This window comes from Bombus huntii, chromosome 14 (assembly GCF_024542735.1).
Source record: "Bombus huntii isolate Logan2020A chromosome 14, iyBomHunt1.1, whole genome shotgun sequence".
NCBI lineage: Eukaryota > Metazoa > Arthropoda > Insecta > Hymenoptera > Apidae > Bombus > Bombus huntii.
This window is the reverse complement of record NC_066251.1, coordinates 11,267,036-11,291,482: the sequence shown is the minus strand read 5'-3', so window position 1 is coordinate 11,291,482 and position 24,447 is coordinate 11,267,036. Positions and strand designations below refer to the sequence as shown.

At 38.7% G+C, this 24,447-nt stretch overlaps 1 long non-coding RNA gene across 1 annotated transcript in view; it reads left to right on the top strand.

The window, feature by feature from the left end:
* LOC126872962 (uncharacterized) overlaps positions 1–24,447 on the top strand; it is a 78,658-nt gene that overhangs the window by 12,141 nt on the left and 42,070 nt on the right. Inside the window, exon 2 of the long non-coding RNA XR_007692270.1 lies at positions 10,621–10,715. This is a non-coding gene — a long non-coding RNA (uncharacterized LOC126872962). The remainder of the gene's footprint in view (positions 1–10,620; positions 10,716–24,447) is intronic.

Sequence of the window (24,447 nt, the reverse complement as noted above, 5' to 3'; positions counted from 1 at the left end):
TCTTATCCTTTCAATTTTACGCGAAAGATTCATTTTCCGCGAAGCTATAAACTTTTCTTAGAGAAACTGTAGGTCGATGGGTGGGAGAACCTTGGAAGAAGGTAGCAGGGTTAAATACAAGTTCGCGGAAGTTAATTCGCTGAAACGTTCGAACCCGACGTTTGGATGATCGATGCGCTCCAATCCATAAGCAACTTGCGGCGTGGATCGAAATTCATCCAATTATTGGTGAATTCGATGGGCTATAACCAAGCGTCGAAGAAAGCACGGAGAAAGAAGTGCGAGTATAATTGAGGAACGAGGAAGTCGTGATAGAAGAAGCAACCCTCTTTTCTATTCTACGACGAAACACTGGTGCTCTGGTGAGTCAAGCTAGGAACAGGAAAGGAAGCCCGAAATCCAAGTAAATCTGTTCCAATTCCCCCAGTTCCATGCTCTGAACGTTCCGTAGCCACGTTCACGCTTGTCCCTTACTTATTTCTTGCACCGTACACGGCCCCACGGGGGTAGTGTCTTACTTATTCCCTTAAGCTCGTTTCCGTCGTGCTCGGATTCCCCCAGATACGACATCGTTCGCGTCATTCTCCAACGGCTTTCATTAACCCTTTCCAGCGTTAAACCGTTGTTTGTATAAGTCTGCGTAAAGTCTGCTTCGAATGTATGCTACAATTTCGGTGCTTCGCACGCGGAATGCCTTGCGTTTTAAACGTTCTCGGGAGATAGTTGCCACGCGGAATGAGCCTCTGTGTTAACCGGAACGTTAAACGCGACAAATTCGTCGTTTTACGCCATGAAACAAACGAATATCATTTTCGTGTTCGTTTCGTATTTGTAGTCTCAAATTCGTTTAAATCCTCGATTCTTTAGAGATTCGAATAATACGGCAACTGTTATTCCGTCGCTTTTAGAGATCCTTTCTCAAGTGTCTAACGAGTTTCCGTACTTGCATCTGGCGCATATCCGTATAATGCTATTTACGTGGACTGTACGTTTCTTCTTGCAGTTAGTTCAGGCCGAATTTATTTAAGCGAATTATGAACTGTGTAAAGCTAGTCTTAAGTTCGTCTAGTTTGTTTGCAACTATTACATCGGAATCGTGTTGAGGCGCAAGTTTTGTACGGTTAAAGTTCACCGTGGAACACATGGAAAAGTGTTCGCGGCCAAAGCGTAAACTGGCCGCGTAAGATTATTAGCGCGGTGAGTTTATGGCAACCTTGATACCGCGCAAATATAGTAGTAGATGATAATCAGGGATGGGTTCTAAATGCGTGCAATACTAACTTACTTCAACGCGATAAATGATAAGAATAAAGTCCTACTCTTTACGTGCTACTACGATACCCTCGGAATTGAAAGCGCGTTTGCTACCCAGGCAGAAGCAAGTTTTTGTTAAAACAGGTTTAACTTTATGAGATAGAGTAAGGACACCTCTATTCTAGCGAATAGTTTACCTTTAGAGTTAATTTTCTAGATATCTCATAAACCGATTGCACGCATGGAATTACAAATTGCGACTAGAACGAATGGAATTTTCTTATAAATAGATTTTAATTTTGTTCAAGATCCGACGTTTCGCATCTGTCGAAAAAGGGAATTTCTCGCGCGGCTAATCGCTTAATTTGTTAAGTTGATTTTAATTTACCTTCCTCTCGAAGAAATCTCGTTTCCCCACGCTTTTATCAGTTCTTAATGTTTTCTAACCGTTCGTTTGCTCGTCGTAAGAATATCAGTTAATTACTAAAGTTTCAAACCGAAACGAATTGTCCAACGTTCTTTCCATCATCAATTATTAATCGTCCCCAACTACTTAAGAATCGGCCTTTTATTTTATTCTTTCGAACAACAAAGACAATTGACGCTAAAATCACGAGCGAAAGGTTCCAAAAATTTTCAACATTTTGTTACTGTTCTTACCACCTCTCAAATATAGGTAAGTAAGGGTACGTGCTCTTTATATAATTTTTCAAAACGTAGTTCCGATTCTTATTAAACATCTAAAATGAATTATAATTTACACAACGTGATTTTTTACTAGCCTGGTACAAAAATAGAAAGAAGTCATAATCGAGGAAATTTCAGTGTAGGTGCACAACTTGGCCATGATGCAGCAAAATTGCATACAATGCTCGCTGCAAACGTAGGTACGACAAAATTATACTCTACGGAAAAAATGGGTTGAATAAAATATGAACAATTTATGTTTATACTTATATCTTATTAGGAAGAATAACGAAATAATTCTGACTAATGGAACGGTTAATGAAACAAAAATTAGAAATTTTCGGTATTTATCGTGTTCAACGCGAAACAGCCTTTTCATTTTTAATTTTGTATTGTAATAAATTTATGCGATCAAGCGAAGTAAGGATATTCGTTTGAGACAAATAATAATTAATCGCAGAGATGATAAATCGTACTACCTACGATTTCGAATATAACAAGTAACGTAATATCCATCGAGCAAGATCGACCATATTAATAATGTACCATGTAAAATAAAAATATTTACTGCTCACCAGCACGTTGCAATTTTTGGTTAAAACGTTGTGAGCGAAATCTTTTTCTTTTTTCAGGCTTTACAGCATAAAGTCGGAACTAATTATAGAATCGTTAAGAAAAGTTTTTATTTTATTATTTAGCGATTCTATAATTAATTCCGAGTTTATGAATTTCTTACGGGAGGCGAATTTAAAAAGGCTGACGAAATTACACGCTAGTATTACTTTACTTTTAATATCATCGTGAAATATGTTCTTCCCCACGAATGAATTCTTCACGATCAGCAGCAGCAGGTTATTTTCTTTTAACGAATTAACCTGTTTCGTTTCAAGGTCCATGAATGTATGTGTGTTGCGAGAACAAAACTCTTGTTTGCGCGGCACATGGCATCATCTAGTTGTCCTACCGATGTTTCTCTTCTCTTATTGTTAATCTTCTTAATGCATGTTCCGTCGCGTCGCGTCGGGAAACTGGCACACAATACTAGGTCTCATTTTGGTGTATATTATTTATGGTGGTCCACGCAGTGTGATGCTGCTGCACCTATACCTAGGTCAAACATCTGCGCGCTCAATGCGTCCCTCGTAGATAGGTATGTGTTTATTAAATTCAGAATTAGACGAGCTGGCTGACATCTCGGATTCCAGGGTTCCGTGGAAACGGCGAATCAGCATTGTCCTTCGGTCTGGTTGACCCCAGACCAAGTTTCATGCTGCTTGCGCCGTTGCTTCCCGCATATTGCACGTGTACGTGCACTTATGTTCCCGATGAGCACATAAAGATTCGTCTCTGTATATGTGTGTCAGTGGCCTGTCTCTCTTTCTTCCCCCCCCCCCCCCCTCTCTGTATATTCGTCACTGGCATAAAAACTCTGCCATTAAAATACCTGGGAGTTGCCTATTTATAAAATCACTTTCGTTGCTCGTTTTCATTGTTATTTCATTCGAACAAAGGACAGTACGAACTGAAAGTAGCAAGATTTTTCACTTCGTTGAACCCTTTTGGCTCGAGCATCGAGTGATAATATTCGCCTTTGTTGAGGAATGAGATTATTTCAGTTGTTGCATTACAGCGTTAAAAAGGAACGGTGCTTCCCTCCAATAGATTTTTTAAACAATCTCGCCAAGGAAATTTTTATGTAATGGTAATTAACGTAGATGAACTCTATTTGGGGAAATGTACTTTGTACGGCTGTGGTCCGCTTTGTCCGACGCAAGCATCAAAGTTTTTCGTTCTTCCTGAACGCATCGTAGGGAACCAACGAAAATGCAACGTAAAAGAGCGGTGAATAGAGCGGCAGAAGAATGACAGCTGGAAGCCTTCAGACCGCGTGTCTCCATATTTAAATGTTCGAAATAGCACGAATCAAAGCGTGTATCGGTATACAATCATTTTCGTCGTTTTATCCTATGCTTCTCATCAAAAGCGCAAATAAAACAGTTTTTAACAGCTACGTTTATTCGAGGTAATTTTTAATAACATTGTAATATATTCCTGGAAACACTGGAATTCGATCTTTGATATTAGAAAGTATTATAGTAAAAAGCAATCGATATGAGTCGCAAAATTTGATCTCTCAACCTCGAAGGAAATGCAGGAACGATGTGATTACATCTAGCTCCTATAGGAAGAATAATTGGAATTACGTTCTAATTAAGGATCTTGAGCGGCGACGGTCTCCAAGTTGTGTTGCGTGCCACTTTTTTTACGAGTTCGCTCCAGCGACCGGATTAACTTAACCCTTGCTTCCTTCTATCTGCCTGCAATCTGTTTCTTCGTAGCATCCCTTGGTGTTGCGTGGCCATGACGAAGGTAGGGTCTTCTTTCATCTCCGCTCCGCCAGCTTCGTCCTCGGCTTTCTTTGCCTTTTGACGCTGCCGGGGATGAAGTTCCGCTGTTGCTTATTTTCCTTCAGCGTCTCAAATTATATGTCCAACTTATTTTCTCGCCCGACTCGCCCGGGGGATTTCTGCGAATCTCTCAATGCCGAACATTCCATGACGTATCAGAAGGAAACTGGCTACCAGTCGAACGAGTGAGTAGAAGAAGGGACCAAAGGAGAGGGAAACGAGATCTCCTCAAAAGGGTGAGGACTTTATTAAACCCCAAAAGAACCGCGTCGTTCGATTCGATTTCCGAAGCACGCGATTCTGTTTGATGTGAACAACTCCCTTTGCGATCGTAACTTTCCACGATTAAAGTTAAAGGTGTGCCCGTCGTGGCGTTACGTACTACGTATGGTTCCTTAAGTACTAAGCACGCTTTTTCTCAAGGTTCTACCTTACGGGTTGCGGGAAAGGCGTGAGAAGAAGTAATTGCCTCGCCGCCGAAGCTACTCTCGATATCGAGCTAGAAATGCAGAAACGCCTTTGGAAATCAAATCGAATTACTCTGTTCTTTTGGGACTTAATAAAGTCTCTGTTCCTTTGAAGCTACTTCTTCGTACCTTTTCGCGTTCACTCTATCGACGCTTGACGTTCTCTTCTAACGTTCGATTCGCGCAACCAATGCAATTACAACCATGTTATCTCGAGTCCTCATAAATTCCCACGAATTTTTTCTTCCTTTCCAATTTTTTTTTTTTCGTTTTATCCTCTTATTTTCTTTGCTTTCTCTTTTGTTTGCGAAATCTTGGTAAAATATGGGTTTGCGAAGAAAATAACAAATTTATTAAATAACATAGATTTACATTCACATCTAAGAAATTGCAATCACTTTCTCATAAACTCGATAAATCGTACAAGATATTGGCGAGGAATTAAACAGCTCGGATTCTTTTTGGAAAGGAAAAATTGTCTCCGATTTATCGCTTAACGTTCTGCTGCGATTGATGTCTCAAAGACTAGCATTGGAGATGACTGATGAGTCGGCCGATTGCTTGGCTTTCTCCATGATGAAATTAAATCGATGTAACTGCAGACGCGTGCATACTTCGTCGTAGGAATGGTAAAATCGAAACCGTATCCGTTTCTACTTAACGTTTCTTCTCCGGCGATAAACCGCGCCGGTGCATTTAATTCGCTTGGTAAACGTGCGATGCGACGCAGGAACGTCGTTTCCTTCTACCTCTACCCTTCCGTTTCTTCGGTTTTTCTTTAATGGCCACCTTTCACGGGGCTCGTATAACATTAGAACCCTGTACGATGAAACGGAGACGCACGTTTTCGCGTCATAGCGGGTATTTCCTTGGGAGCAACGTCGTTGCGATTGTGAAACGCGTGACGTTTAAACTGAAGAAAGCATTTGAATAGCACGAAATTGAATCATTTATCGTGCTAATCACGTCGCGTTAACCATTTCTACACATCGACGTTCAATCTCTAACGTAACGTCCGTCGCGTCGATCGATCTCACTCTTACGAAACGCTCGATGTTTCATCAAATTATTGGTCAAATCAGACGGTTAGGGCCCAAAAGATAATAAAAGCCACAAGAAAAAGAAAGAGGCGAAAAAGAAGAAGAGTGAAAGCCTTGGTTTCTTTAACGGTGCCACTAACGGAACAGCGCCAGCCACCAACATACGGTTCGGTGGTCTTTTTAATGCTGGCATTACGTTGCGTTTAACGTTTATGACAGCCAGACTGACGGATATTTTATAATGCCTCCCACTAAAATTCATAGCGGCCGGGTTATACGACGTATTTTCGCTGTCTTTAAGTTGGCATCATGCACCCTCCACAATCACACTGTCAACCTGCAACTCATCGTCGTCTCGAATTTTATTCGCCGTGAATATATGTATGTATGTACCGATATCAGAGAAATCTCAAGAACCTTGATTTTTTCCCCGGTTTCATAAATAATCGGATGATCAGGGCCATTTCTACTGGAAGTCGTATATAGGCCGTATATAGGGACCATTCGTTGGTAGTGAAATATTTCATAATGTTTTAAGAAGCGAAGAAATCAAACAGCAATTGCCTCCTTAATAAGGCAAAGGACGCACGATACGATCATACGTTGTTAAAACGAAATTATTGAGATCGTAGATAAAAATTGTTTGATCGAATTGTTAAAACATAGTTGAATGGATTAAGGACCAAACCATTTCACGCAAACCATTTCGGATGATGGATTTTATTAGAAAAGTGATCCTCGACCTGCTTACCGTTTTCCTCGACCAGCTTTTTCCATTTACCCTCTTCACTTAATTGCAATTCGAGCGAAGTAGAGAGTTACATGGTGACGACATTCTCTTTGTTCGGTGAGTGGTAGGTAAAAAAGATGCGCTCTTATCAGACACGCGGATTGCTTGTCCGGGAATCGATGCCGGAACGTGGATCACAAAGCTGTTTCCATACGACACAGCGCTTAACCGTATCATCGTTTAGCTGATTGCAAAAGAATCGAATCGCGTATCGAATTCCTTGCCCAACGAATATCACTTAAATTATCATATTGCCGGTTGAGATTGTCTGTTCGCTGTACAGGGTGATTTCGAAATCGTGTTGCTTCCGGAAATAGGAAAGTAATTAAGTAAATAACAAAAGGAACAAGTAGACCGTTAGTACTTGAACGCTTGATCGACGAATGTTTAACATCGATTTTCTTGAAGACGAAGCTTCGTACGAACAAATTTTATATTACAATATATCTTGTATCTACCATTGCCCGAGAAATCACCCCCTTTCCAGTTGTATCACGATTTCAGAATCACCCTGTATACCTGGTACAGAACAAAGGAGATTTAATTAATAGAATTAACCTGAAATGGCTGCCGTCTCTCTGGCCGGTTTGCAATTTCAATTCCTCTTCGGTATGCCCCCTACCCCGGTGAAAAGGTGACGCGCGCCATCGTCGTTCCTTACACTTAGATTAAATGCATTTTCTAAATTCCAAAACTCGCGACGGACTCGTAAATCACTCCTGAAGACTACTCGGAGGATGAACAACTTGTTCTTACCGTCACAGTGCAGGTGAAACCGACGAGCAGGTGTATGCTCGAGTTTTACGCTTCGGAAGCTGCGCCGTGATTTACGTTCGCACCCATTTGATCGCTAATTTTTTGAATAATCGATAACTCGTCAGTTTAAGTTGTGGGTAAATTTTCGATGGAAGATTGACTTTTCGATTATCGGATTTTAGTTGAAAATTTAGTCAGACCGCGATAAGAGCGTTTACAACTAATTAAAAAATTCGATTAAACCAATATTTTTTAATACGATTATTTTTGTCGAAATTTTTTTCGAGACGTGATCGAATAAAATTTGCTTTTTCTATAGGTATCGTTTGAGATTCTTCTAAATGTTTCCCTGTAGAATGAATGTTGCGTTTGTAAGCGAAAGCATTGAACGGCATTTAAAATCAATAACTGGAGAACGGTTGAGAAATTCGCGTATCCATGACTAGGAACGGTAATTAAACCTGTCATTGTGCCGAGACGTAGCCGTCGCGTAACCGACGGCTGTAGCTGTCGCTCTCTATGTTGACCGTTTAAAAATATTTTCTTCGATTTATTTTGTTCGCTTCTTCGTTTCGCTTTCACGTAGCAACGCCACGTCACTTGCACGAAGCGTGATAAACGAGAGAACGCTGTGTCATTAACGTGGTAACCAAAAATTTTTTAATCTTAAAGCGATTCACCTTAATATCAGGTAGATCTAAAAATTCATTCGTGATTTTTTCAATTTTAGACACAGAGGAAGCTTGGTAGAGTTATCTTATCGATCAGATATCAATAAAATTTCAGAATATATCAAAGGGGAGTAGAATATTATTTCTATGGTTTGATTGTTGAATCAAATTCGAAAAGAAAAATTGAAACGATTTTTCATCTCATCTATTTTCTTTCAACCACATTACATATACCCTGGTGAATCGAACATCCACCTGTCCACTCTACCGCAGAGTATACACGTTCAACCGAATCTTATCCTTTCTTTATCAATTTATTTCTAGAAAAAACGTACTCCTATTTTATCTCGATCGGTGTTTGTTCTTCGAATCCCTTCCATATGCCCTTCCAACGAGCAGAAATGAGCCGTGACAAAATCGCTAAATTGAACACTTCCGCGGTCGCGCACACGCGAAAGTGTAAGTACACGCATATGTATGTACATCAATAAATAAACCGTAGCTGTATCGTGGTTGGCGCGGAAGGAACGTGTGTACGAAGCTCGTCTCACAATATGGTTTCCAATATTGTCCAATATGTATGATTCACCCCGCTGTTTGCACGAATCGTACGCCGTCTCTACTTACGATCGGTCTGCATCCGTTTCACGTGTGTGCCTGCTACTGCGTGTTCTTGAAAGATGGGTTATTGCGTTCTGGAAACCAGCAACAAGATTCCGACGAGCCTAGTTCGTCTCCTGCGTCATTATCGTTGTATTTTATTGGTTGTTTTAGTGACACTGTTCGATATTTTATCGAGGTCGTAACCATTTCCGGCTAAAATATTTTTCGATTATAATCCCTTTACGTTTGCAGCCAAGAAAATCGATTGGGATGTATTTTTGAGCTGAATGACGGTAACGGAAAGTTTTTTTCTCTTTCTTCTTTTTCATTTTTTATGTTTTGCATATACGTTGCGTTTGAATCATTTATTCACCAGTTTATATTTAATCATTTCATTTGTGTAAATTCATGTTCTTATGAATCTTATGATTGTACGTAGATAGGGATTTCCTTCATCTCCTAATTGTTATAACGAATACTTTATTTTGTATATTTCGTATATTTTTGCTTGTGATGTGGACGGAGCAGCGACGATAATAATTTTATAGGTGAGAATGGGAAGGAAATCAATTGCCTTTAAACACATGGAATAGATTTTTTGCAAACGTCTGACAGTCGAACGTCAGCCAATCTCCTTGAAAGTCACATTTAATATCGTACTCTTCTTGGAGTTTCGTACGAAAGAGAAACAAAGGTAATAACCTGGTAGCGGGCTGCGACAAAGGATATTACGATCTGGTATCACGTTGGAAGAAAGAATATCCTCGCGAGCAACGAAGACGGTCCGCGTCCGGAATGGTACACGCGACCAGTAGCTGGAAGAAATAATTAACAAGACTCGGACTGGCCTCCCTCCCATCGAAGGAGTAAAAAGGCGGTCGATTGAATCCGTCTACGCGTGGGTGCAAAAGTGCCTTTATTTTCAATTTTCATAATAGCCGTATCGACCGGTGGCGGCGGTGGCGGTGGACTAGCTCGAACACGAGAACGCGAAAGCCTCCCAACAGTGTCTGCGTACCCGTGTGTCTGTGTACCCTGTGCGCGTATATGGAGGAGGGACGATATAATCGAAAAGGGGACATGCAGCGTAGTAGTTTACTCCAAAGGAGGGCGGTTGTACAGAGAGGCGTAGAGAAGAGGAAGGGATAGATATCAATCATAGGGGTTCAAGCCTGTCAAGCCTTCGCCAAACTGACTCTGGCCTCTATGATAAAGACACCCGAATCGAATGAAACAATGATATAGAGGCTGTCCTTTTTCCTCAACGAGGAATTATCTTCTGGGTCTTCGTCGAGTTCGCCCATACATATTTGAGTAATTTGTAATCAAACAGTTTGAAAATATTTAGGAAGGAATCGCTTTTCTCAGCGCGACGCGACGCGACGGTGAGAAACTAGTTACCGTTAGGGCTAACGAATTTATTGACAAAAGGACTTATATTAACATATTTAATCGCGTAGTGTTAATATTTTTCGTAAAATGAAAGTTAAACCATTTAGTCTATCAAAAAAGAGATAGTCCTCGTTTAATATTTTCACTGCCGACGTAGCGACTATGATACAAGATATTGTTCTCTTAAAAACATTTAGCGTTTTGCTTGTAATATGTATTTCACGGGCAAAAGGAATGCTTCCACGAAGCAAAACATCGGCAAGGTTTTTGTCTGCTTGTTCGGTTAAGAAGTTCGGACGGCCCAGAAGCAACTGAAAGGGCTGGGACGGAAGTAGAATGGAAAACAATAACTTTTTCATTTACCGGGCAAGATATTACCGCGATATGAGCGAGGCTGCACGATAAAACTAAGGCAGCGTCGCACGACGATGGCGACGACGACGACGACGACGACGACGACGACGAACGAACGAGGAAACTCACGATCGGGTATATTATTACATGGTTATATATCGTTCTCGTATCAAGATTTCTGTTCTCTTGCTGTTGCAGAAATCCTTTCGACGTGTAGCCGAAGAACAAGATCGAAGACAGGTTCGCATCGACGATAGCTTGGCGAGAATGGGTTTTCAATGTGCTGCTCGTCGGTGAGTTCTCTGAAAATGTCTACGTAAAATATTTCTTGATCGCCGTAATGGATAGAAAATAACCTACTGCGTATTGCCACTTGCGAAATATTTATTACTTGAGATTTGATCCTGTTTTACTGCCAGGCCTTCCTTTCGCTCCTTACGAGATAATAACTGTAGGTTACATGGGGAAACGTTTCTCGAAATATTTACAAATGTATCTTATCTTTTATGATTGTTACATAATTTACATCGATCTTCCTTTTTTCAAGCTTTTTATTTGTAGGTTGTAGATATGTCATAGATATTAATTAAAATTGATATTAGATAATAACATAATGATATCGTAACGAGTAATATAATGGTTCAAAGACCTCTTATGCAGTATTAATAACACTATCAAACGTAATCCATGTTAATCCTGCAACTGAAGCAATTTCGATGTCGAATATGGACATTGTTACAATATAGAGATAAGACTCGCGTATATTCTACCTTACCAAAATATGATCAAAATGTATATGTATAATACTTTATACATTATAATTTAACATAATACTTACGCAGTATATATAATGGCGGCTAAAAGAAGATTCAAATTGTTACTCGTCTGTACGAGAATTAATAAATTTTGTACTAATAATGAATATCTTTTACTATATTGCCAACGAATATCTATTCTAGAGTATACATATAGTACATCTGTTTATCGTTCGTACTGAATATAATTCCATTTTGTAAAGTTACCATGTAAGATTACAGCCTTTGAATCGTTTATTTTTAAAATTTTCTCTCGTTCGTCAATGTAGATTTGAAACGACTAATAATCGAAACCTTTCGTAGTTAGGGCGATAATTTCTAGTGAATTATTTCGATCGAGATATCAACGATTCCTCTTTTTTATACTCGTTTATACTCGTCTCGAAAGAAACATCTGACTTTGATATCACTCTGCTTTTGACCCACCCCGTATATCGTCATTGTGTAAATGCGCAATATCCAGAGCTGGCTGTCTGCTATCAATGTCTTCGCACGATTTATCGTGACTTTACACGCGAACCTTTCGCGAACGCCCACTGCCATTCCGCCGGAAAAACTTTCTCAATTCGTGTTAGTTTCGCTTATCAAGCAGCGCAAATTTGCTCAGCTATTAATCCTACTTTCGATCTCGTTTTCTCTCCTCTTTATATCCGCCACGGATATCAGACGATATACATACCTTTTATCCGCCAATTTTGTTATCCTGCATTAGTTTTTGGAAATTAATTTTGTCGTTTACTATTCCCTTCTTATCCAATCCACCGTATACTGACACAATCATCATAAAAACAACATCGTCGGAGATACTTCTATTGTTGAATTTGCGATTAAATTGCAAAGATAGGCAATATACCTATCGATACCTCAATGATCGGTACGAATATTTCACGAAAGTGATAACTTTTACGCTTTAAGTTGATATAAAGTGTAATTAATAATACCATTCCAAGCGACTAATTACTTTTTTATCGACTTCTATAACCAACGGAATGTGTGTGACGATCTTTGAATTTTTGTTATTAGTATCTATGTATACCTTTGATACATCATCGAAAATGGAACGAATATTTCAAAACGGTTTCTATAATTCATTAATTATATAATACATGTGTATTATACACTCGATATATTATTTTCCGTTGTTTTCGTGTTTCAAAGGATTAAATCTGACGCTTTCATTTTCCTGGTAAATCGAAGATTTTTTCTGCAGACTATCGACATTCAAACATTTTTACTGTCGACTAGTCAATTTTGTAATCGAGAAGTAATATTTGGTGGTTTCGTAGAACTGATGGCGAACGCACACATATCGCATTAATATACCGACATGCGCAAGTTTTCGATGCATAAAGGACATAGATGAGGCACAAGGGAGGGGGAAAATATTAATGCCAGGGATTAATGCCCTAAACATTCCGTTAATCGTCGTTAGCCATTCGCCGGTCGAATAATAGGAGGATCAACATTGCCGATAGTGTACATTGGCCCATATCGGTGAAATACGTGCTGCTATAATATGTACACGGCTACAGTAGCTGCTGGCATATACATATATGTTGCGATACAGTTTCAATCCCATTGCAACCGACTGCATTCATATATCTGTTCCTTTCTTTTTATTTCGATATCGCAAGCTTCGATCCTGCATTGATAACGCGAGCAATTATCGTGATTTATGATTTATGCATATAAAGGTTGTATTAATTGGACAAAGTCATTGATATTTGATGAATTATAAATATCTTGCGATAATTAGGATGGTATTAGCCTAGTAAGCAACTAGCACATTACATTTTACAAGAAAATTTCCATTTATGTGTGTTGTTTTCGATAGCTTATGATCACCAATTTTTGTAATTGAGAAGCTCTTTAAAAAAAGAGGCTCATTGAACCAGTCGGATTAGTCGCCACCTTCCAAGGATTAAACTTTGGTACGGAAAAATCATTTTTTTACTAGTAATGTGTTAAAAAATATTCGTTAAAGGATGAAATCGAAAATTTGTTTTATTGCCATATTCTATTAATGGAGGTAACTTGGAATAGCTATTTCATTCCCCTCTACTTGATAAGCTTTAGATCACAGTGAACCAACTGGAACAGGGGCGAAAAGGGTGTTTGATTAATTTAGTTGAGGATTTAAAAATCTTGTACGCAGTCGCACGTGGTTTTCCACGTGATAAGTCATGAGCAACGAGGAAATATTGATTGATGAGTTACGTGTCCGTTAGATGAGCAATTTCGAGGAATGATCTGGACCATGGCCCTTTTAGTACACGTCGAACGAATGTTGATGTAGGCGATGGTTCGCGGTGAGCAGGCCATGTATTCGAGAGTATGGAATAGAGTGACGAAGGGCTAGCCGCATGTTACATAGATTTGCGATTACATACATACTATATACATGCATTTATATGTTCATCGGTGCATATTTGCCGCAGAAATTTCATACGGTAACGTAGTCATACTAGCTGTACCCTTTAAATCATTGTACTTTGTTTGAATGAAATCATCTATCTCATGAAATTAGATTTTTTCACTGGGTCGAAATTCATATAAACAAATTATTATGCGTATTTAACTTTTCTCGTACATGGTACTTTAAGGCGGGGGGGGGGGGGGGCGTAACGTCGACGGTACATCGGCTATACTTTTGGTCGCACTTTGTATAATAAATATTCTGTGGTAATCTGTAAACCAAATTGTATCGAAAATAAATTTATGAAAAAATCGTCAACGAACTTGGAAAAAATCTAAACCACGTTTAACTCGATAGGAATAACCAGGGCGATGTTGAAGTAAGAAATACGATGTTTTTAGTCGAAACTGACCTCGTATAACGTTGAAACACGCACACAGAGTGGAGATTCTTTGTGTTACCGTATGCATCAAAGAGTGGCACTGGAGCATCCGCGGCCTCTTTTGCACACACAGAGACTTGAGCCTGGATGTGTTACATAAGCGGAGAGAGGCGGTCGAAGAGTGCCGTTTCATCGACGTGCCACTGTGACGATCGTCACAGCACCCAGCACCGGTCCATCAAACCCATTTCCACCGTACTATTACACCAATCAGCATCGCTTCTGTCGTGGTCCACCTGGCCTGGTCCACCGACCAGGAATTCTATCGTGAATTCCTATTCGACGGAGCTGAAAAATTTCTCCCGTTAGTTATACGTACGTTATCATCGAAGGTCCAAAATCGTCCAATTTTCAGAGAAACTTGGTCAACATCTTCGACCTTTGTTATTTTATATACTTTTAAATTGCTCAGTTTCCAGGGAGCATGCGAATCGCAGTGTTAAACGATCGGAGGATCTAACGGAAGAAGATTAAATGCCCACGATAATATAATAAATCTATAAATTTGCAGAAAAAAAATATTAAGGAAAATAATCTACTCTAAATTAGGTACTGAAATGGCAATTACATGTTATCAAATTTCAGTTGCAAAACTCATTTTATTACAACACTTATATTTTGACATAATTTTAAATATTACACTACTACATGTGTTTCGTAACTAAGAAATACATACTTTTCACATAGTTACTAAAAAGAAAAATTGCCTTGTCGTTAGATAAAAATAAGCCAAGCGAATATTCGTATGTAACAACACGAATCAGAAGTATACGCCACGACTGGTCAGACTGGAATTAGAAATACACATAGTTCGTTTTTTTTTTTTTTTTTTTGATACGTTGTATCAGATCGTTATGCAATTGTTCGCCTGCCATTGCGAAGTGTTGATTTAACAGAAAAGGGGATATTACGCATTAACAAGATGTTGCGTTAAGACACCTTAGACATTTATGAAACACGATGAATATGTAAGCGGCTTGTGCGTTATGTAAGAACGCGTTTAAAGCATCATCCAGATTTCAAAGACGTTATGCCCGTGAAATCATTCTTGATATTTTAGTACTAATGAGAACAAATATTACGTAATTCTTTTTCGGCGATAAAACCATTTTTGAGTGATCGCTTCTAATTAAATAGCTGGCCGTTAAAATTCGCCTACGTGTTTTGAAATCCAATCTGTTTATTTGAAACAAAACAGAGAAGAACACGTATTGAGGTAAAAAATAATTGTGAACGATGATCATTTCATTTTTATCTATTCGTTGGGATGAGTCCAAGTGAATCGATTAGTTTTCGTAGCGCTAGTATTTACTTAGTTAATAAATGAGAATATTACTGGAAAGAATATAGCGCGGTAATTTTTCTTGAAAAATTAGCAAGATTCGTTCCCATCGAAGAAACTTGCGAAGAAAACGGGACTAAAACTGACAGCAAAGTGCTACGAAAATGCCAGCACTCTTGAATAGTTAAAGTCCATGCCTTCGCACAGCTGATCCATTCGGCAATCAATTTCACGAACGGCCAATTTCTCGCGCCGAAGTCTTCATCCGCCATCGGTTCCTCAATTACGCAAAATGGCAGGCAGTTCCAAGATGATAAATTATAGCGAACGCGACGTTGCCTAGAATCTGATCGATTTTTACTGGCCTCGAGCATAAGCTTTCGAGTTGGACCAATGAAATATATAATAGATTTTCCAAGCATTTTGTTATCCTTGTTGCTTTCGTAGTAGAGAACTGGACTTAAATAAGGGAACTTAAAGGCTTCTACGTGCAAAAAGAAGAATTTTTATTTTTTCTTCGATTATCACTTTTTTCTTATATCATCGTAAATATCATCATAGATTCGTAAATTTTTCCTCGCTCGAACAAAGTAAATTTCACTGTTCTTCGTTGATGTAATTATTGGTTGTAACGCGTTTCAAAGTTCTTTAGAGAATTCTGTCTTTTCTCGTAGACCGCTGCAAAACTATTCGTCCTAACTGGTAGTCAAGCCAAGGCAATCCGTTAAAAAAGAGTTGAAGGGGAAGAAAAGGTACGAAGTAATCCATCTGCTCATCTTCCAGTAATTAAAACTTATAATTCGCGGGAACCCTCGGCTCGTCGCTTCCGCCGCGGCATAGCGCGCCGGCCAGGCAACCCTTGTCTTATCTTTCTTCTGCTACTTCCACTTGCTCTTCGTCAGCGTCTTCATTTTCATCTTCCTCCCCCTGGTGTGGCTCGCCCTCGCCTCGTATGGCCTTCTGCATATTTCATACTTTGTACCGCAATTACTTTATCGCGCTTCCATGGATTTTGGTTGCCGTTGGACGGAGGGTGTTAGAACAGAGCCGAGGGAATACTTATCTTCCTGTCGACACTGCGGTCCAAATATATTCAAAATACTTCTTCCGGTGTTCATTCGGCTCGCCCGAGGAGATCGTTCAACGTTCCTGGGTATTCTGATTGATTCATTAATTTTTCCGGACCGTAATATTGCCAGGTTTATTAAACCGAACGCGTGCTGGTCTTTGTTAATGCTTTACCGAGGAAAAGTGGTTTATGAACGTCTACTCGGTGGTAGGGAAAGGTAGGGTTATAAAACAGTTTTATCATCGAGTAAAGCTACTCATATTAAACATTTAAATTCTAAAATATCAGTATAGGTCTAAATTCATTCTAAGATTTTGGTAAATAGCGTCTATAAAATAAGCCTATACTTTCAGCGGAAATTGAATTAATTCTTATGTTCTTGTTACACGGAGAAAAATTACAAAGTTACAACGATATCGTCTCAAAGAAATTTAAGCAAAATTCGAGCGGAATATAGAACATATATTTTTGAAGTCATAGTCCATTCTCGCGGGAGAACACTGTGTATTCGAGTCGATGAAATTTATCTTTAAAGCAGAGCGACAGTTTTCTTCGAACGAAGAGGCGAACGCACCGTGAAACATTCCTTGAATTTCCGCACGCTATCGGAGCTGTTCCCACAAAAGGAGCACAGTAGAGTACTGAGATTTTCTCTTCCGCGCATATTCGCGCACATATCTAGCTGGTCTGAAAAAAAGGTGACCGTGGAGTTCGCTTCGCGTGGAACGATGAAACAAGTCAGAATAAGGAAGAAATATAAGTTTTAGCGCTGCACGTTGGAAAAGACTAAGAAAGTAGGGAAGGAAGTTGACATGAAAGGAATGAGAAAGGAACAAGATAGAAATAAAGAAAAGAAAGGGTAAAGGAAACGCGGAATAGAAAAGTAGAAAACTAGAATATATTTTCTAGCTCCCTTGGCAAGTCAACGATATTAAAGAAGAAGAAAAGACGAAAAGTGACCCGGCCGAAACTCGGCGACAAATTCCAAAGCGCGTGTTCTCTCTATGTTATTGCCTTCTGATGGGATCCAAGTTGGATACGTGTATACGTGTGTGCGAATTTCTTTGAGTTTCTTCAGGTACATCATTTTTGTTTTCCAACCACCAATTTAGAAGTATCAGATCGAAGAAAGGTGCGTGTTTTAATTACCAAATGAAATACATGACAAATGACAATTATTATTAAATTTTACAAAATTAAAGTTGTAAAATTCATTTTACTAAAACACCTTCTATTACAATTTTACTTTGAACGTTGATTCCTGTAAGTTTAACATTTCAAATTAAATCAATTTAGAATATATGTGTGACGTATACTAGTTTTTTACTGAGCTTGTCGATTGTTCTTTGAGACAGGTTTCACATTTCGATTCAACGTTTTTTTTCCCTATACGAAGGAAAATTTTGACGCTTTTGATGCTTCAATAATTCAAACGTTCGGAGAAATTGCAAGTTTCTTAAGAACCAGATAATAAGAGATTTCGTTTCTACGTTTCTAACGTTGAATTTTACAGCGTGTTCTTCCTTTCCGTCGCTGAAAGAAAACAACCAGTGTTTTTATACGGCTTTCTTTAAACGATGTGACACAATTGCCTAACAGTGGCAAGACTTCTTCCTTCTTGCATACTTTGCTACGTGTTTCAGGATTTATTTTTAATACGTGCCGCTCGTAAACAAGTAGCCATAAAAAGAACAGCGTGTGAGCCTGGTGTCTAAGCGTGGAAAGTCTCACGTGCTAAATGAAACGTCGTACAGTCACGTAAGAACTTATACCTCTGCTCATTGAATAATGAATTTAACATATCTCGGAAACAATTAGAATCGTTTGAAATTCTTCTTTCGTTACCTCTACTAGTCAAATATTCAACATTGTAATTAAATTGCTATAATATTTAATGAAACTTCAATTCCTTTTGTGTAGATTTCTTTTATTTCTAGTTGTAAATTAAATATCTGCCGTATATAAGTACGCTTCCCCTTCCTCTCAGTCCTTCCGTTCCAGATTTTATTTTGCCTAATTATTTTTAACTGAAATTAATTACAATAGAAATGATGTATCTGTAAATTCAGAAATACATCTTTTCAATTTGTTTAATTTTAAATAATTCTTATTTAATATTAAATAAAAGTCTATTTTGGAACATGAAACATGGGTGTTATTTTACTATTCTCCGTTTCGTATCAAACATAGTGGTTTGGTGAGATAGAGGAAAGAAGGAAAATTATAGAAAGGTGACTGCATATGCAATTTAGCATCTACTAAAGAACCATTCGTTGTATGCGCATACGGATCTATCTGGTAAGAGGAAACAGTGTCGCAGATGGCTGATCCACTCAATTTCAGATTCATGGATGCTAGACTGAAAAATGGTGTCTACCCCTTCGTTCTGACTCTTTTCCCCTTCCATTGGCGATTTGCTCTTTTTCCACTTTGTCTCCCTACATCTTTTTGTCTCTCTGCGTTCTTTTGCATATCCTTTCTGGGGGATCTGTTCTGACTCACCCATTCATCTCGTTTGAATAATTATCTTCCCCCGATGATTTTGCTTTATTATTAAGTTACCATATCGTATGTGGAAATTTTAATCGATAGGATTCGATAGTTTTGATCGATAGCTTGATAGAAATCGATAGCTTTGCTTTTGCCATCGTTTGTTTTGCCCTTCCTTCATTTCCGTGATTAAAGAAGAATGTATACTTATTTACTTAAAAGAAATCTTTTTTTAATAAAAAACAAATAAGGAAAACTCTGCGTATAAAGAATTGTTTTCGTGGTCTTGATTAAAAATCAACGAAATAAAGCAATCAAGCCATCTAAATGCTACAACTAAGAAAACACGAAAAAAGAAGTTAAAAATAGAAATTGTTTTACCGAAATGGACGAGAACAGTTAAAATGGAAGATTGTTTTTGAAACAGGATCTTTCTTGGCTCGATCAAGTATATTTCTCTCTACGTTCGATTCGATTTGTCTCTTCCTTTTTCCCCCTAGTCTTCTCTTCGTCGTGAGACTTTCTTCCCGTGGGGTGAGCGGGAAAAGACACGTCTAAAATATAATAAACCCCAGCAACGTTACGACATACGGGCTCAGCCGTCCCTGTAAATACCCGAGTATGGATTTTGAATATTTTATAGGTCGCATAGGTGGGCGCACGTGCGCCAGCACGACTACGTTTGAGATTGTGTATCTCTATAGGGTGTTACGTACAGGAACACCATCAAAACAAAGATAAATTTCCTACTCTTTCCTATTTTCCTATTTTTAATTCTAAGGCTTTTGGTGTCATAGAATTTTTCGGACTTTTTCAGTCAAACATTTTTTCGAGTCTTTGAATTAAACATATCCACTTTAATCTTAATTTTTTCAGAAATGCTACTTGAAATTCCTATCGCTATAAATCTGGAAATATTTCTAAATTATACGATTCTTTGAAATTATGTGTTTTTTCGTAGATCGGAAGCAGAAAAATAATATGAAGTTTGTTTCTTGATATTTGATACTGTATCGAGTTAAAGGTGATGTGTTGAAATGAGATTCGTTGTGTATAAACGGGATTGATGTTGTTTTGTGTAACGTCTTAGAAAGCTCATTTCTAAGTTTTAAATACGTACAGTTTCACTGACACACACCCTATATATGAAAGTATCTGCATATAGGTTGGTCCAGTCTGTATATTTTTCCGAAGGTAAAGAGCTTGCTGAGGGCAGAGGAGTCCTGATGCAATTTTCGTTGCACTAGATGTTTGCTCGCTTTTTGGAATCTCATCCTGTTTGCTCGTATTCTATTGAGTTGGAGCAAAACAGTTTCGTTAAACTACAGCCTCCCATTACTTAGAAATCCATAGAAAATGATCACTTATGTTTAAAATTTATGCTTCTTTTTATACGTCGATTCTCGGCGATTGCCTTGATTTTCCCTGACTTTACTCCATTTTACTTCTGTCAGTGTGATAAAAAGATGTATCGACGCGTTAACAATTCTCTTTCATTAGAGGAATTTCTGTTGAATTTATACAGATTGTTTGTATTTAGAGAACAGCAAAATAATTTCGTTTAGAGTATTACAGCGTGCGTTGCAAGCAATATTAAGAATAGTTAGAGTTTAACATTAATAACTTATGACGCTTGAACGGTGCTTCGAAGAGAGCAATTTACAAGTTTTATCTTTTGTCAATACAGCTAAAGTTGTTTCGTGTGTTTGAAATTCAGATAACGTGGGTAAAAATTCAAATAGAGTTGTATACATATATAGAACGACAGGTATATTTCTTAAAAGTAGGTAACGTTTAAGGGAATGTGAGCAGAAAATGTATGATATTAGTATCGTTGTTTCGTTCTTGTAAAAGGAAGGATTAATTAGCTTTTAATCGATCGTAGATTAAATCTACGATAATTCTAATCCAATATATATTCCAATATCCCAAATTCGATAAAATAGTAATTTAATGAAATATTTATTGGAATAATCGCTAACTTTATAAATAAGATAAACTGTGTCAGTAACTCTGGTCGGTCGGGCCCGAATGGAAGATTATTGTGTACGTAACAACTTAGAGAGTAAATTACTATGAGAGTTGGCTGTGACGGCGTGCATCGAAGGCTAACGAGCTTAACGCAAGCAATCAGAATAATGACAAAGTTGCACGTTAATCCATAAAGAGCGAGTTGACGCGAATTTCCGCGCGCAGTCGAAATTGAGGTGATTTTTCGCGTCCCATCGGTTGTGCCACCGTTACATCTTGCGTTTCCAACGCCACGAGGAAGTTTGCTTCTCAATTTAAAGTTTGGAATTACATTCGGTCGCGCCATGTTCGACACTCTGCGAGAAGGAATTATTATCCTTGAATCACGTGTGACATTAAGAAGAATACATTTTTTCAGGTGATTAAAACTTGAAATAATTCCAGGCCGATTTGCAATTTTATTTTTTGAACACGGTATGGAAACAATTTGTAGGAAGATGTTGCGCGAACATCGATTTCCAAAATAGAACGAATAAATCACCATCCGTCTATACCCGAAGTCAGTCTCCTTATCCTAGTACCTCGCGAGCCAGAAAATCTGAGAAAATAACCGACGGAAAGTCGAAAACATTAACCGAAACTGACAAGTGTGGCCACACACGTGTCTCCTACTCCTCCTGTCGTGACATCGACCCCGTCGCCGTCCTTGCCCTCGTCTTCGTCTTCGTCGTCGTCTTCTAGCAGCTCCTCGGCGTCTAAATTATAAATTACTCGCGTGTAATTTCGTGCCAGTGGAGGTGGGTAGGAAAACGAACTCGAGCGAGACGGAGACGACTAACGCGAATTGTGGAATGGGAGAGGCTGGAATGGAAGTGACGTAAAAGTCGTTGTTGGAGGGGCGTGGAACTGGGTGGGGTGGTGGCTGAAGAGACGAAAAGCGAAAGAGGAGGGACGAATTAAGCGAGCGAAAACGCTGTTTTAGAAGTAGCGACATTCGTGCAGGGAAGGAGGAGGACAGCTTGCACGAGGTGTTTTCGAAACGGAAAAAAAGTAAATAACAAAAAATAAGGGGGTTGGAAGGGGAAAATGAAAGGAGGGAAGGAGACGAAACTCATAATGGTAGAAAATTCGATGCAAGCAGCTTACGCGAAGTGTTTTCAAAAAGGAGAAAGGAGAGCGAATAAGAAAAGAAGGGAGGAAATTGGTTGAAAAAAGGCACGCGTAAGGGAGGATAGAAGGAAAGATAGCTTCGCTAGAATCTTTCGGAGATTGCTTAATTAACGGCAGAAGTCTGCTATAATTTCGTTGGTACATTAAATCAAGATGCAACCAGCCCCCTCCTATTCTCACCCGGTCGAGGAACCTTCTATTCTCCCGAACCAGCAACTCTCTCCAGGACCGAACGCACCTCGACCGAGTACAAAAGCCGCGTAGGTTGTCCCGAACCTTAATTATCCCTCGTGCTCTCGTATATACTCGTCGAGGTCGTGCTCGTGTTGTATTATAGGCCGTAGTAGCGTTACCGAAACAACACCCTCGGTTTGCCTAGCAAGCTCGTTTTGCATCGAGCAAAGGGCTTCGTTAAAGCTCATCAAAGGAAAAACCATTCATCGAACTGAGTGTCCAAAGTAATTCTTGGCATGGTTTCTATATAACTAAATAGGAAAATATGTATATTTACGATACTTTGGAAGGTTACGATCGCTAGGAATATGAATAGCAACTATTCTACCAGATATATTTTCTATCAGATTGAGTCGTAATTAAAAAAAAAAAGAACTATTTGTATAACTCGAAAAACGAGGCGACGTTACTCGTGAGCCAACGACTTGTGATTTGTTTGTACGTTCAAGTGGTCTTTTCCATGCAAGTAAAAGTATTTTTGTTTTTTCCTTAGTATAGGCGTAATTACTTCGATAGGAAACGTGTGATCTTTTTACGCAACGAATACAGTCCTTCAGTTACAAGCAATTTTAAATTGGATTTAATTAAGCTGTACGCTTGAGTAAAAATTTCTGGAATTAATACCGGTAGAGAGAGCATGGAAACGTAATTACATTCCGATGATACCCGTGAAATAAAGAAAGTATAGAAAAATAAAACATTCGGAAGCTCTGTAAAATTTCCTTTAATTACGCGACCACTCCGTTTCCACCGAATACTCGGCGAAACTGCATTGTAAGTTTACACAGTGGACACGATAAAATATCCTGCATTAAGCAGCGGACATTCCATCGTCGAGTAAGTTTTAACAAATCCTCGATATCGCTTTCCCCCATTTTATGAAATATTTTATCCTTTACCGGATCCATTGTTTAACTTTTCATTTCGTTAATAAAAGTGTCACATTTTCTATCGCTTAATAACGCTTCCGGATATGTCTAGTTATCCTAAAAATTTTGCTAATTTCAGTTTTGTGGAAATTCGGTAAAGCAGTGTTTTGATGCAGCGGTCGCCTCTCTTTATTAATAATTAAGCCAGGTATAATTATATATTATCTAGATTTTTCTTTACGTTACAGTCTTCATTTAGTTCCTTTCTCACAATGCACAACAAAAAGAGAGAATTCTTCATAAGTCCCACTTTTACCATTTCATTCCAGCGGAAATCAGCTTCTCACTTGTATTGCCGACGGTGGTGGACGTTCTGGACTGTGGGTGACCCGAAATTATTTGCAGGAATGTCCTGAATTGCTGGCCCAAGGGTGGCTTCCGTATATTCCGAGGCCAAACCGCGTACACACGCTCCTAATTTTGCTGGTGAGAGCACGAGCCACCGTCAAATTGGATTTTATTGAATGCGTCTGCTAGGGGATTGTTCCGGGACGGTTTGTGTCTGGTTGGACTATTCATTGTGGATCGAACGTTCTCAGAAATTGTTAAGACTGGAGGTGTTTCGCGATGTTCCTTGATCGCTAAAAGGTTGAATGTTAAAACCGATGTCCGTTACGATTTTTCGTGTATCGTTCACACTCGGTACATTTCTTTACCTCAAACAGAAGGGGCAATTTTTGTTTAAAAAGAGATTGAAACAAGCCAGAAGTTTCAGTTGATTAAATTAGTTCACAGCGGGTATTTTAATTCCATTTTTACGACCTACGCTTTTCTATTGTACATACATATGTATTTAACGTTTATATTATATCGTTATATATGTGGTAATTAAGTATTCTATTATCATTGTTATACTTCTTCACAGATTTCTTCACTCGGAAATTTCTAACCTTCTCGATTGCTTACGATGTTCGTTGTTAACACGATTATTGTTATATACAAAGCATCGTTTCAAATACTGCAAAGTTTTTACAAAATTCTCATTCTTCTGAATGAACGATCTTATTTGATTCTCCGAATTTTAGATAGGAATTGTCGTGGAATTTCGTTTAACCCGATATCCTGAAATTCATCGAGAGCATTAAGAAGCAAAGGTACGAAGCGGAAAGAATAGACTTTCTCGATGAAGGTCAGCGGTGGGTAACGAGTGTGTAAGCCAGTTGAGGTTCTCCCATCAGGAAGTCGTTAGATAAGACTTAAAACAACG